This window comes from Schistocerca cancellata, chromosome 8, assembly GCF_023864275.1.
Source record: "Schistocerca cancellata isolate TAMUIC-IGC-003103 chromosome 8, iqSchCanc2.1, whole genome shotgun sequence".
NCBI lineage: Eukaryota > Metazoa > Arthropoda > Insecta > Orthoptera > Acrididae > Schistocerca > Schistocerca cancellata.
This window is the reverse complement of record NC_064633.1, coordinates 255,222,044-255,236,621: the sequence shown is the minus strand read 5'-3', so window position 1 is coordinate 255,236,621 and position 14,578 is coordinate 255,222,044.

Sequence of the window (14,578 nt, the reverse complement as noted above, 5' to 3'; positions counted from 1 at the left end):
TCCGGACACATGTTCATAGGTTCTTTTTCCTCCAATTCCTCCATTTCCAGTCATGAACCGTCCCTGGAGATTGTCATTTTATTACTGTTCACCTTGGATGTGCTTTAACAGTGGAGATATGGACATCGAGAGACATGTTGTCAAGGCGAAACTGCCACACTCGTCTACATGTAGGCAGTATTGTGGCATCAAGACGCCAATTTTGGGAAACATTTGCGTGTATCGCGACGTTTCCCATAAGTATTTTTCACAAAATTTAGATATGAGACTATCTAACAGTAATCTACTTCTGTGTGCATCACGAAGACTACGGTGGAAGTAGCAATGTTATTGTAAACAACGAGTTGTCACGTAAAATATAATGCTGAATCTACCAAAGACAACAAAAGAATTATAGATAAATGCAGGTCTATATCGTCCAGTAACAAGTGCTATGCCATGTGGAGATAGCCCTCCTGCAGCAACATTTACACTCCAATAAACTAATGACTCCATGCTGTAGAAGGGTGTGTAGCAAGCAAAATCGCTGATTGTATCATAATATAAACAACTGGTAACGTCAGACTTGTTGCTATAGCCATCACACAACAATGTTATCTGACAGTCATCTGGCGCGCTCATGTCAGTGTCAATCTGTTTGACAACTACAACAGTGCAGCAAATTCGCTCCTGCTGCAAAATGGAACTCATAGACATTTTAGAAAAAAGACGAGCCAATACGTTAGCTATCACAATATAAACACTTCGTAACGTTAGACTTGCTGCTGCAGCCATCTCACAACAATTTTATCTGACAGTCAACTGGCGCGCACCTGTCAGTGTCAATTAGTTTGACAACTACAACAGTGCATCAAATTCTCTTCTGCTGCAAAATGGAACTAATAGACATTTTAGAAAAAAGGCGAGCCAATACGTTAAATTTAAAAGCATTGTGCAGACGACACTGGTCCTATACGTAAGTGCCATATCATTAAAGCTGGATAAAACATATTTTTTCTCAGTCTAGGATGTTGTTTCCACATTAGTGGCAAAAGTATGGATATTACAATGATAGCTTTGGCTCCTTTCAAGTATAAATACACTCATTCTGCAGTAATGATAAGAACAAATAAGAGTTACCCAGTGTACGAGAACACCTTCCACACAATTTTGAGTGAGAAAAGGATATAAACTATGCGTCTATGCCTTTAGCTTTTCGTTATATTATACAAACTAGGAAGATGTTTTAATGCAGACGAGAGAGGTAATATACATCTGTGCTATATTTTAGGAGTGTGTGCATACAAAAGATTAGTTTCACTATAAAGAGAGTCACAATTAGTTGTTTTGCAAACTATCTCTTAGTGCAAATCTGTGTTAGCATCCAGTTTTATCATTCCACTGAAGTATTGGCGTTCTTCATAGACAAATGGCGTTTCAGTATTAGGAGAAGGTGCGATGAAGTAGAAGAATATAGTTTTCATGGAATATTTGTTGATGAAGTGAGGTAACACCACTCATACACACTCTACCGAAAAACGGTAAGTTCCATCACTCCAGGATCTTGTTAAAGTGTTATAATACTAGCAAAATTCCATATTGAGATGGAAAACACGAAAACACTTTTTAAGGGTGACGGTTCAAGAGGCGAATCTTCCTTCTGTTATCCTCTGCGAAACGTGATTTACGACCTGAACGTGGAAGATGCTTTTCTGATCACCGCGCCATAATCGTTAGAAGAAGTAGAAGGGGCTAGCTTATCCGCAAATAGTTGGTAGAGCCTGCTGGACATTGCATTTCTAAGAAGCTCCAAATAGCACTGGTATTGCTACAGTTTGGTGTTCGTTGCCAGTCATAAGACAAATGGAAACGTTTCTTTTGTGATATGGCTGGTTTGTGAGACAAATGTCAAACTTGGTACCAAGAAACTAAAAAAAAAGTTGCACTCTTCAGGCTGAATGACAATGGGAGGAACAATATCGTTTGGTATTACCACTTTCAAACCAGTGAACGGCATGCGAAAGTATATAACAGAGCGGATCGAGTAAACTATTTAAATATAAAACTTTCGATTGGACGTTAGAGGTTAGAAGAGGTAATTATCACTGGTAACGATTATGGGCGCTTACCAGGTGAGAAGTGGAGCATTTTAAGTCCATACAAATTTACGAAAATGATGTAAACAGAATCATTATCATATAACAGACCTACACATTTAAAGAATTTAGGTGAGCATTTGCCTAAGTATATAATGATGCTCTGAACGCTAGGCTACTTTATGCTTATAAGTTTGTCACGTGCACATTATGACTCATCAGTTTTGGAACACAACTATTGCTACGTCTGCATCTACAGACATAGCCCGTATGTTGTCTCATGATGCATAGCGGGAGTACGTTGTAGCGTAACTATTCATTACCTTTCCTGTTCCATTTGCAAACAGAGTGATAGGAAAGTGATTTCCATAGTACCCATAATTTCTATCTTGTCTTCGTAATCCTAACATGAAATGGATGTCGTCGGCAATGGAATCTATCTGCAGACAGCCAGAAACGCTGGCTCTCATTAGTGATTCACAAAAAAGACCGTCGTCTTCCCATCAAGGACTCTCTTTTCCGTTCAAGGTGCACTTAAATGTTAGTCACATGTTGATAGAACTTAGCGATAACATAGATATGTTATCGCTGACACTACTGATGAAATCACTAACCGCGAATTATTAATTTGGTATTTCTGACATTATTCCTACGACCTCTATGTACGGAATATGATGGCTGGTGTAGCATTACCACACAAACTACCACAAACTGAAATGTGTTTTCGCAACAGAGAAAGTTCAACAGTCGAATAATCCAGCTACACGTTATGAGATATAGAAATGATTCGAATGTTCGTGTGCGTATTTTTGTCACCTCAAATAGCACATCAAAATATCGAAACAAATGTATTTCTGGTCTAAATCGAAATTAATACGTTTTAGAAACAATTATTCCTGATGTGAAAAAAATAAGGAATTCATTAATAATTCTTATCGACAGGCAACGTGTGTTGGTTGCTTGTCATCATTATTCAATCACACTTGAGTGTAGAAGTTCAATAAAATTGTTACACTGATATAATGTAAGGATTAAGATAATCGGACTTCGATACCGGCGAAGATAGGTTCTTTCTTTGTGAAGAGTATGATTAACGAGACAGCACAAGTAAAGCTCAGATCGTTTCGTCTACGCATAATTCGGCTCCAACCTTCTGAAAACAGCCTCTGCAAATGTAAGCGATACAGTAAATTCAGAAAATATTGATTCAACTAAAGTAATTCATCTGATCCTAAGAAAGGAAAAATAGTTCAATAATGAGTTTTTGGCTTATTACTTCGTAAGCAGAGAGTACAAGGAAATTACACGTTGCTTCTAGCACAGTTCGAGAGGAAACAATGAGTACGGTACTAAAAAAAGTAAACTGAAGAAAAAACATTAGCTTAAAAACAAGCATATGTAGGAGATGGGTAGCCTTTCGGCTTCACCTTATTGATGGTACTGACTGTTATATAGATATCGTTGGATATCAGTTTATTATTCTTTTGACTTGAAAGATCATGTTTACAGACAAAGAACATTTTGTAGCATAATATTGTTTTGTGAAAATAAAGAAATGCTATAAAAAGAGCGTTCCATAAATATTACCTATCAGAATTTTGCGAGAACTATAACGACTGTTCCGTGCAAGCATACTTCACTGCAGAGATGGGAAATCAGTTGAGAGATTGCACATGCATATGTCCGAACACGTATCAGACTGTAGTGTGAAACAGCGAAAAACTTGCCAACCCTGCACTGATATTCCGAACTTGTCACTCGTGATTTTTTTTTTTTTCCGTTGTGTATTTCGACTGCCAGACTTTCTCATTATTAAATTTAAGTAGTACGTGTCCACATACTAGCATGGATCATTGTACTGTGTTATCCATGCATATTTTAAAAATATATTTATATATGTACGTTCCTCCCCCCATGAACCATGGACCTTGCCGTTGGTGGGGAGGGTTGCGTTTCTCAACGATACAGATAGCTGTACCGTAAGTGCAACCACAACGGAGGGGTATCTGTTGAGAGGCCAGACAAACGTGTGGATCCTGAATGGGGCAGCAGCCTTTTCAGTAGTTGCAGGAGCAACAGTCTGGATGATTGCCTGACCTGGCCTTGTAACACTAACCAAAACGGCCTTGCTGTGCTGGTATTAGGGACGGCTGAAAGCAATGGGAAACTACAGCCGTAATTTTTCCAGAGGGCATGCAACTTTACTGTATGATTAAATGATGATGGCGTCCTCTTGGGTAAAATATTCCGGAGGTAAAATAGTCCCACATTCGGATCTCCGGGCGGGGGCTACTCAAGAGGACGCCGTTATCAGGAGAAAGAAAACTGGCGTTCTACGGATCGGAGCGTGGAATGTCAGATCCCTAAATTGGGCAGGTAGGTTAGAAAATTTAAAAAGGGAAATGGATAGGTTAAAGTTAGATAGCGTAGGAATCAGTGAAGTTCGGTGGCAGCAGGAGCAAGACATTTGGTCAGGTGAATACAGGGTTATAAATACAAAATGAAATAGGGGTAATGCAGGAGTAGGTTTAATAATGAATAAAAAGATAGGAGTGCGGGTAAGCTATTACAAACAGCATAGTGAACGCATTATTGTGGCCAAGATAGACACGAATCCCATTCCTACAACAGTAGTACAAGTATATGCCAACTAGCTCTGCAGATGATAAAGAAATTGATGAAAGAGATTAATCAGGCAGTGAAGGGAGACGAAAATTTAATAGTCTTGGGTAACTGGAATTCGACAGAAGGAAAAGGAAAAGAAGGAAACGTAGTAGGTGAATGTGGATTGGGACTAAGAAATGCAAGAGGAAGCCGCCTGGTAGAAATTTGCACAGAGCATAACTTAATCATAGCTAACACTTGGTTCAAGAATCATGAAAGAAGGTTTTATACATGGAAGAACCCTGGAGATAATTGAAGATTTCAGATAGATTATATAATGGTAAGACAAAGAGTTAGGAAACAGATTTTAAATTGTAAGACATTTCCAGGGGCAGATGTGGACTCTGACCACAATCTATTGGTTATGAACTGTAGACTAAAACTGAAGAAACTGCAAAAAAGGGGGAATTTAAGGAGATGGGACCTGGATAAACTGGAAGAACCAGAGGTTGTGCAGAGTTTCAAGGAGAGCATAAGGGAACAATTGACAGGAATGGGGGAAAGAAATACAATAGGAGAAGAATGGGTAGCTTTGAGGAATGAAATAGTGAAGGCAGCAGAGGATCAAGTAGGTAAAAAGACGAGGGCTTGTAGAAATCCTTGGGTGACAGAAGAGATACTGAATTTAATTGATGAATGGAGAAAATACAAATATGCAGTAAGTGAAGCAGGCAAAAGGAATACAAATCTCTCAAAAATGAGATCGACAGGAAGTGCAAAATGGCTAAGCAGGGATGGCTAGAGGACAAATGTAAGGATGTAGTGGCTTATCTCACGAGGGATAAGATAGATACTGCCTACAGGAAAGTTAAAGAGACCTATGTAGAAAAGAGAACCACTTGCATGAATATCAAGAGCTCAGATGGAAACCAAGTTCTAAGCAAAGAAGGCAAAGCAGAAAGGTGAAAAGAGTATATAGAGGGTCTAACAGGAGCGATGTTCTTGAGGACTATATTATGGAAATGGAAGCGAGGTAGATGCAGATGAATTGGGAGATATGATAGTGCAAGAAGAGCTTGACAGAGCGCTGAAAGACCTAAGCCCGAACAAGTCCCCGGGAGTAGACAACATTCCATTAGAACTACTAACAGCGTTGGGAGAACCGGTCCTGACAAAACTCTACCATCTGGTGAGCAAGATGTATGAGACAGGCGAAATTCCCTCAGACTTCAAGAAGAATATAATAATTCCAATCCCAATGAAAGTAGGTGTTGACAGATGTGAAAATTACCGACTAACCAGTTCAATCATTCACAGCAGCAAAATACTAACGCGAATTCTTTACAGACGAATGGAAACACTGGTAGAAGCCGACCTCGGAGAAGATCTGTTTGGATTCCGTAGAAATGTTGGAACACGTGAGGTAATACTGACCCTACGACTTATCTTACAAGAAAGGTTAAGAAAAGGCAAACCTACGTTTCTATCATTTGTAGACATAGAGTAAGCTTTTGACAATTTTGACTGGAATACTCTCTTTCAAATTCTGAAGGTGGGAGGGGTAAAATATAGGGAGCGAAAGGCTATTTACAATTTGTACAGAAACCAGATGGCAGTAATAAGAGTCGAGGGACTTGAAAGGGAAGCAGTGGTTGGGAAGCGAATGAGACAGTGTTGTAGCCTCTCCCCGATGCTACCCAATGTGTATATTGAGCAAGCAGTTAAGGAAACAAAAGAAAAGTTCGGAGTAGGTATTAAATACATGGAGTAGAAATAAAAACTTTGAGGTTCGCCGATTACATTGTAATTCTGTCAGAGACAGCAAAGGATTTGGAAGAGCAGTTGAACGGAATGGACAGTGTCTTGAAAGGAGGTTATAAGATGAACATCAACAAAAGCAAATCAAGGATAATGGAATGTAGTCGAGTTAAGTCGGGTGATGCTGAAGGAATTAGATTAGGAAATGAGACACTTAAAGTAGTAAAGGAGTTTTGCTATTTGGGGAGCAAAATAACTGATGATGGTCCAAGTAGAGAAAATATAAAATGTAGACTGGCAATGGCAAGGAAAGCGTATCTGAAGAAGAGAAATTTGTTAACATAGGGTATAGATTGAAGTGTCATGAAGTCTGAAAGTATTTGTATGTAATGTAGCCATGTATGGATGTGAAACATGGACGATAAATAGTTTAGACAAAAAGAGAATAGAAGCTATCGAAATGTGTTGCTATAGAAGAATACTGAATATTAGATGGGTGTATCACATAACTAAAGAGGATGCATTGAATAGAATTGGGGAGAAGAGGAGTTTGTGGCACAACTTGACCAGAAGAAAGGATCGTTTCGTAGGACATGTTCTGAGGCATCAAGGTATCACCAATGTAGTACTGGATGGCAGCGCGGAGGGTAAAAATCGTAGAGGGAGACCACGAGATGAATACACTAAGCAGATCCAGAAGGAAGTAGGCTGCAGTAGGTACTGGGAGACGAAGAAGCTTGCACAGGGTAGAGTGGCATGGAGAGTGCATCAAACCAGTCTCAGTACTGATGACCATAACAACAACAAACGTTCCACATCCCTCCTAAACTACTGGACCGATTTCAACCAAACTTGGTACATGTATGACCTAACGTCTTGCAAAAATTGCTTTTGAGGTAAACACCACAAAGGGATGGAGGCAGGGGCGACAGAGAAGTTGCGAGTTGCCGGGGTGAAGAGTTTGTACCTCTTTCATTCTGACAAATTTTGCATGAGAACGTGACATGCTCTCGATTCCCTTCTTACCTACAACCTAATTAATTATGCGCACAACGGTAACGAAAGGAAATGATGGTGGACCCTGCTAGTTATTAAAATAAGGAGTGCACACTCACAATAATTTAATGAAAATCGTCGTCTACACAGAGAAAAAGAGTATTTTATCATAATAAACAACAGGAAATTGTATTCTGCATATGTCTACTAAATGATATACGGATTAAATATTGCGATGAGATTTATTATACATCAGAACAAAAAGGCAAATTATTATCGAAACAAACAGTAGATTAAAGGATAGGATGTACTGAACTACACTCCTGGAAATTGAAATAAGAACACCGTGAATTCATTGTCACAGGAAGGGGAAACTTTATTGACACATTCCTGGGGTCAGATACATCACATGATCACACTGACAGAACCACAGGCACATAGACACAGGCAACAGAGCATGCACAATGTCGGCACTAGTACAGTGTATATCCGCCTTTCGCAGCAATGCAGGCTGCTATTCTCCCATGGAGACGATCGTAGAGATGCTGGATGTAGTCCTGTGGAACGGCTTGCCATGCCATTTCCACCTGGCGCCTCAGTTGGACCAGCGTTCGTGCTGGACGTGCAGACCGCGTGAGACGACGCTTCATCCAGTCTCAAACATGCTCAATGGGGGACAGATCCGGAGATCTTGCTGGCCAGGGCAGTTGACTTACACCTTCTAGAGCACGTTGGGTGGCACGGGATACATGCGGACGTGCATTGTCCTGTTGGAACAGCAAGTTCCCTTGCCGGTCTAGGAATGGTAGAACGATGGGTTCGATGACGGTTTGGATGTACCGTGCACTATTCAGTGTCCCCTCGACGATCACCAGTGGTGTACGGCCAGTGTAGGAGATCGCTCCCCACACCATGATGCCGGGTGTTGGCCCTGTGTGCCTCGGTCGTATGCAGTCCTGATTGTGGCGCTCACCTGCACGGCGCCAAACACGCATACGACCATCATTGGCACCAAGGCAGAAGCGACTCTCATCGCTGAAGACGACACGTCTCCATTCGTCCCTCCATTCACGCCTGTCGCGACACCGCTGGAGGCGGGCTGCACGATGTTGGGGCGTGAGCGGAAGACGGCCTAACGGTGTGCGGGACCGTAGCCCAGCTTCATGGAGACGGTTGCGAATGGTCCTCGCCGATACCCCAGGAGCAACAGTGTCCCTAATTTGCTGGGAAGTGGCGGTGCGGTCCCCTACGGCACTGCGTAGGATCCTACGGTCTTGGCGTGCATCCGTGCGTCGCTGCGGTCCGCTCCCAGGTCGACGGGCACGTGCACCTTCCGCCGACCACTGGCGACAACATCGATGTACTGTGGAGACTTCACGCCCCACGTGCTGAGCAATTCGGCGGTACGTCCACCCGGCCTCCCGCATGCCCACTATACGCCCTCGCTCAAAGTCCGTCAACTGCACATACGGTTCACGTCCACGCTGTCGCGGCATGCTACCAGTGTTAAAGACTGCGATGGAGCTCCGTATGGCACGGCAAACTGGCTGACACTGACGGCGGCGGTGCACAAATGCTGCGCAGCTAGCGCCATTCGACGGCCAACACCGCGGTTCCTGGTGTGTCCGCTGTGCCGTGCGTGTGATCATTGCTTGTACAGCCCTCTCGCAGTGTCCGGAGCAAGTATGGTGGGTCTGACACACCGGTGTCAATGTGTTCTTTTTTCCATTTCCAGGAGTGTATTATGAGAATAAGAGTTGGCTTCAGAACAAGAGGATCTTACTCTCTGTGTTGCAATAGCTTGACGATAATGACTGGAGGTCCTATTGAATCAAATGTTACTCTCCAGACTATATTGGAGTATCGCGATTGATAGTGAGAGCTCAAAAGGGATCCCATGGAAGAACAATCCAGCGCGAGAGCGTCTGAGGGATTCAGTATAGAAATGATACATCCTACAATGCCGAAGCCGCAACATACTGTACCAGACCTGAAATCTGCAGCAAGTCGTCGGTAGGCAGCGTTCTGATGATGTAGGCGCCGACTCCTGCCGTGGAGCAACTCTGTATCAACCCCTGGTCTCGAAGACTGTCCGAGAATTCTACGTTCTGCCGAAAAAGTGCAACTAAGTCACAATACCGTCCGACTCCGACGAAGATGAGATCCCCAATGCATGCACCCGCACAACGCAAGAGCGAATCCTACATTGCTCCACTCCCTATCATCCTCGAAAACCGCGAATCAGCATTCAGTGCTGATTCCAGAATTCCCCCACACTGTCTCAGAACATCATTCGCGCCAATAGCGACCGTTCCCTCCAATTTCGAGCAGGGATTTATGACATCATCTAGCCTCAGTTTAAGTTGCCCGGTCATGCCTCTGCTATTCAGCTGAGGGCACTGAACTTGACGTTTGACCAGCAACAAAAACGTCATGCCTAGACCACTGGCCATCGGCGTCAGACAGTCGCGCCCAGCAGGGCACGGTCCACAAGTATTCTCAGAATCATGAGGACAATGCAGTTGGTCGGTGAAAGCAATCTTCGTTCCGGAGTTGCCGGAACGCTAAACACATAATCTGCGGCGACACTCAGACGTCTCGCAGGTCGTTTCTCGCTGCATACAACAGGCGAAACTAGACTGACGTCAGTCATTCCACGAGGCGGTTAAGCCCATTGATGTTCGACCCTCTCAGTATTCAGAGAAGTGCAGCAGCCCCCAACCTGGCATATACAGGGTAATTACAAATGATTGAAGCGATTTCACAGCTCTACAATAACTTTATTATTTGAGATATTTTCACAATGCTTTGCACACACATACAAAAACTCAAAAAGTTTTTTTAGGCATTCACAAATGTTCGATATGTGCCCCTTTAGTGATTCGGCAGACATCAAGCCGATAATCAAGTTCCTCCCACACTCGGCGCAGCATGTCCCCATCAATGAGTTCGAAAGCATCGTTGATGCGAGCTCGCAGTTCTGGCACGTTTGTTGGTAGAGGAGGTTTAAACACTGAATCTTTCACATAACCCCACAGAAAGAAATCGCATGGGGTTAAGTCGGGAGAGCGTGGAGGCCATGACACGAATTGCTGATCATGATCTCCACCACGACCGATCCATCGGTTTTCCAATCTGCTGTTTAAGAAATGCCGAACATCATGATGGAAGTGCGGTGGAGCACCATCCCGTTGAAAGATGAAGTCGGCGCTGTCGGTCTCCAGTTGTGGCATGAGCCAATTTTCCAGCATGTCCAGATACACGTGTCCTGTAACGTTTTTTTCGCAGAAGAAAAAGGGGCGTAAACTTTAAACCGTGAGATTGCACAAAACACGTTAACTTTTGGTGAATTGCGAATTTTCTGCACGAATGCGTGAGGATTCTCTACCGCCCAGATTCGCGCATTGTGTCTGTTCACTTCACCATTAAGAAAAAATGTTGCTTCATCACTGAAAACAAGTTTCGCACTGAACACATCCTCTTCCATCAGCTGTTGCAACCGCGCCGAAAATTCAAAGCGTTTGACTGTGTCATCGGGTGTCAGGGCTTGTAGCAATTGTAAACGGTAAGGCTTCTGCTTTAGCCTTTTCCGTAAGATTTTCCAAACCGTCGGCTGTGGTACGTTTAGCTCCCTGCTTGCTTTATTCGTCGACTTCCGCGGGCTACGCGTGAACTTGCCCGCACGCGTTCAACCGTTTCTTCGCTCACTGCAGGCCGACCCGTTGATTTCCCCTTACGTAGGCATCCAGAAGCTTTAAACTGCGCATACCATCGCCGAATGGAGTTAGCAGTTGGTGGATCTTTGTTGAACTTCGTCCTGAAGTGTCGTTGCACTGTTATGACTGACTGATGTGAGTGCATTTCAAGCACGACATACGCTTTCTCGGCTCCTGTCGCCATTTTGTCTCACTGCGCTGTCGAGCGCTCTGGCGGCAGAAACCTGAAGTGCGGCTTCAGTCGAACAAAACTTTATGAGTTTTTTTACTTATCTGTAGTGTGTCGTGACCATGTGTCAATGAATAGAGCTACAGTGAATTTATGAAATCGCTTCAATCATTTGTAATAGCCCTGTATATATATATATGGATCGATTTCAAACCAGTTTCTTATGCACATTAGTTACTACCTGGAAAGGAGACTGTGGGGATAAGGTCCAGCAACCTTCTATTGGAGTGGTGGTGGAAACTTGGAGAGACAGGGGGGACATGAACAGAGAGGGGGAAGGAAGGCAGTGATTCTGATACTGGGGAGCAGGAGAATGAGATGTGAAAATGAACAGGGAAATGAAAGAGGGTTGAGAAACAGAGAGAGGAGGAGGAGAGAAGGAGGTGGACTGAAGAAGAAAAGAGGAGGGAGGAGAAGGCAGAAGGGTTGAGGACGAGATAGGTGGTGGAGGATGACACGGAAGGGGGAGGAAGGAGAGACTGAGGGGGAGGGAGCGGATGGACAGAAGGGGAGGAGCAAATGGACACAGAGAGTGGAGAAGAGTAGATGGACACAGAGAGGTCGGAGTAGCTAATGGACAGACAGGGATGCAGGAGGAGTTGGACAGCGATTGTGGGCCAGAAGCGGTGGACAGAGAGAGGGGGGAAGAAGGGGTTGGATAGTGATCATTGTAGAAGAAATGAACAGGGTGAGGCGGAAGGAGGAGATAGACTGAAACAATTGGAATAACCGGGCAACGATGAACAAATTAAGGTTATAAACGAGGAATGTTTGTATGGGGGTGTTGTATAAAGAGGACCGCATTGGGAGCTTACGTATACAAGGTATGACAATAAAGTAGTGAGACTGGATAGAGAAAAAACTTCCTTGTGCTTGTGCACACTTACCCATCGGTGTTTCCATTATTGATACCATCTCTAGAATACTCAGCCGGCGGGAGTGGCCGTGCGCTTCTAGGCGCTACAGTCTGGATCCGAGCGACCGCTACGGTTGCAGGTTCGAATCCTGCCTCGGGCATAGATGTGTGTGATGTCATCAGGTTAGTTAGGTTTAATTAGTTCAAAGTTCTAGGGGACTGATGACCTTAGATGGTAAGTCCCATAGTGCTCAGAGCCATCTGAACCATTTTTTGAATACTCATGTTGTAGAATACCAGCAAAATCACTTATTACAGCAGTTTGGAAGTCCTGCACCGTTGCAACATGTTTTTCTTTAGCAACTCACCCCACTTTTGGGAAGAAAAAGAAATGAACACGGGCCCATGTTAGGTGAATACGGAGATTGTGATAGCACTGCGATAGACTTACGTCAAAAAGTGCCAAACAGACAATGCAGTACGTTGTAGTACGTTACTGTAGAACTGAATCCAGTGAGTAGGAATTTGCGGATGAACACGCGGATTCGTTTTCAAAGTATTTCGAGAATTTCTTGGTGTTGTTGTTGTTGTGGTCTTCAGTCCTGAGACTAGTTTCATGCAGCTCTCCATGCTACTCTATCCTGTACAAGTCTCTTCATCTCCCAGTACCTACTGCAGCCTACATCCTTCTGAATCTGCTTCGTGTATTCATCTCTTGGTCTCCCTCTACGACTTTTACCCTCCACGCTGCCCTCCAATACTAAATTGGTGATCCCTTGATGCCTCAGAACATGTCCTACCAACCGATCCCTTCTTCTAGTCAAGTTGTGCCACAAACTTCTCTTCTCCCCAATCCTATACAATACCTCCTCATTAGTTATGTGATCTACCCATCTAATCTTCAGCTTTCTTCGAAAGCTTCTATTCTCTTCTTGTCTAAACTATTTATCGTCCATGTTTCACATCCATACATGGCTACACTCAAATACTTTCAGATACGACTTCCTGACACTTAAATCTATACTCGATGTTAACAAATTTCTCTTCTTCAGAAACGCTTTCCAGTCGGCATTTTATATCCTCTCTACTTGGACCATCATCAGTTATTTTGCTTCCAAAATAGCAAAACTCCCTTACTACTTTGAGTGTCTCATTTCCTAATTTAACTCCCTCAACATCACCCGACTTAATTCGACTACATTCCTTTATACTCATTTTGCTTTTGTTGATGTTAATCTTATACCCTCCTTTCTAGACTCTGTCCATTCCGTTCAACTGCTCTTCCAAGTCCTTTGCTGTCTCTGACAGAATTACAATGTAACTTTTCTTTCGTTTCCTTTACTGCTTGCTCAATATACAGATTGAATAGCATCGGGGAGAGGCTATAACCCTGTCTTACTCCCTTCCCAACCACTGCTTCCCTTTCATGTCCCTCGACTCTTATAACTACCATCTGGTTTCTGTAGAAATTGTAAATAGCCTTTCGCTCCCTATATTTTACCCCTGCCACCTTCAGAATTTTAAAGAGATTATTCCAGTCAACATTGTCAAAACCTTTCTCTAAGGCTACAAATGCTAGTAACGTAGGTTTACCTTTCCTTAATCTGTGACTTATTAAACTGATAGTTCGGTAATTTTCACATCTGTCAACACCTGCTTTCTTTGGGATTGGAATAATTATATTCTTCTTGAAGTCTGGGGGAATTTCGCCTGTCTCATACATCTTGCTCACCAGATGGTAGAATTTTGTCAGTACTGGCTCTCCCAAAGCTGGCAGTAGTTCTAATGGAATGTTGCCTACTCTCGGGGCCTTGTTCCGACTTAGGTCTTTCAGTGCTCTGTCAAACTCTTCACGCAGTATCATATCTCCCATTTCATCTTCATCTACCTCCTCTTCCATTCCCATAATATTGTCCTCAAGAACATCTCCCCTGTTAGACCCTCTATATACTCCTTCCACCTTTCTGCTTTGCCTTCTTTGCTTAGAACTGTGTTTCCATCTGAGCTCTTGATATTCATGCAAGTGGTTCTCTTTTCTCCAAAGGTCTCTTTAATGTTCCTGTAGGCAGTATCTATCTTACCCCTCATGAGATAAGCCTCTACATCCTTACGTTTGTCCTCTAGCCATCCCTGCTCAGCCATTTTGCACTTCCTGTCGATCTCATTTTTGAGACGTTTGTATTCCTTTTTGCCTGCTTCACTTGCTGCATTTTGATATTTTCTCCTTTTATCAATAAAATTCAGTATCTCTTCTGTTACCCAAGGATTTCTACTAGCCCCTGTCTTTTTACCTACTTGATCCTCTGCTGCCTTCACTATTTCATTCCTTATAGCTACCCATTCT